The sequence below is a fragment of the Pteropus alecto genome, unplaced genomic scaffold, assembly GCF_000325575.1.
Source record: "Pteropus alecto unplaced genomic scaffold, ASM32557v1 scaffold97, whole genome shotgun sequence".
Classification (NCBI taxonomy): Eukaryota; Metazoa; Chordata; class Mammalia; order Chiroptera; family Pteropodidae; genus Pteropus; species Pteropus alecto.
Genome location: NW_006439713.1, coordinates 2,539,064 through 2,540,426, shown reverse-complemented (window position 1 = coordinate 2,540,426; position 1,363 = coordinate 2,539,064). Strand labels below are relative to the sequence as shown.

The window sequence follows — 1,363 nt, the reverse complement described above, 5'->3', positions numbered from 1 at the left end:
TAAAGATTAGGTGACAGGGACACAGTGTTGCTTGGGATTTGCTCATGTCTGCAGAGCTAGTAAGTGGTGGGAGGTGACCCTGCTAATCTCTCTCCAGAATCTTCCCACCTGTCAACCCTGCCCTCCACTGTGTGAGCAGCCACTTGGAGGGTGCAGGAGTGTCTTGGGTCTGCCAAAGCAGAGTACCCCAAACCGGGCAGCTTAAACAACAGAATGCATTCTTTCAGAGTTCTGGGAGCCAGTTGTTCAAGGTCAGGGTGTCAGCAGGGGTGACTCCTCTTGAGGTCCACGATGGAGCATCTGTTCCAGGTCTCCCCCAGCTCCCGGTGGTTCGCCGGCCATCTTTGGTGTGCCTTGGCTTGCAGATGCAGCATTCTGGTCTCTGCCTTCATCGTCACACAGCCTTCTCCCTGCGTGCTCGTCTGTGTCCAAATTTCTCTTTCTTATAAGGACATCGGTCTTATTGAATTAGGGCCCACCCTATCCAGTATGACCTCAGCTTAACTAAATTGCATTTGTAATACTTGACTCTTCAAATCAGGTCACATTTTGAGGTACTAGGAGTTAGCGCCTTAACATATGAATGTTGGAGACACGATTCAACCTCCAAAAGATGGTGTGTTTGTGAATCTGCAAAAAGCCATTCAGAGCCCCAGCTATGGTCAGCACCAGCGGTTCTGTGCTCACACTGCAAGAATCAACCCCCAGCGCAGTACCACACAGGCTTGCTCCACCAGAGGTAGGCCGTGGTCTCTTGTCTCCAACGCAGATGCCCCAGAGACCAGGCAGACAACAGAAATGAAAGCATGAGTGAATACACGTGTCTGGTAGACTATGGAGCAGAGGGAACCAGACAGTGTGCCCCAGCCACAGGGAGCAGCTGCTTCAGCTCCAGCTGGTGTTGACAACAGGAAAGGAGACCCAGGGCTGCCAGAACTTTGACCTAGTTATGGTGTATATAGCAGTGCTTTTGAGGGTAAAGGATGTAGAAATCCATGTTTTTATTATTATTTTTTAAATTTTAAGTCGAGGTTAATTCGTTTTAGCTTATTCAATTTAAAGGAATTTAGCTCGTTCTCCACCAAGACTATATAAGACTGTGAAGCTAGAATTCAACCAGCTTGCTTTTTTATTCTAGCTTATTATTTTGAACAATTAAAAATCTTCAGAAAAGTTGCAAGAATAGTTCAATAAATACCAATGTACCTTCACATACATACAACAAATGTTGACATTTTGTCATGGTTCCTTCTCTTTCTCTCAGTTTTTCTCTTTCTTTCTTTCTTTCTTTCTTTCTTTCTTTCTTTCTTTCTTTCTTTCTTTCTTTCTTTCTTTCTTTCTTTCTTTCTTTCTTTCTTTCTTT

At 44.8% G+C, this 1,363-nt stretch overlaps 1 protein-coding gene across 4 annotated transcripts in view; it reads left to right on the top strand.

Moving 5' to 3' along the window:
• Window positions 1–1,363, top strand: part of IGSF5 (immunoglobulin superfamily member 5) — a 39,582-nt gene that overhangs the window by 16,600 nt on the left and 21,619 nt on the right. The window lies entirely within an intron of this gene.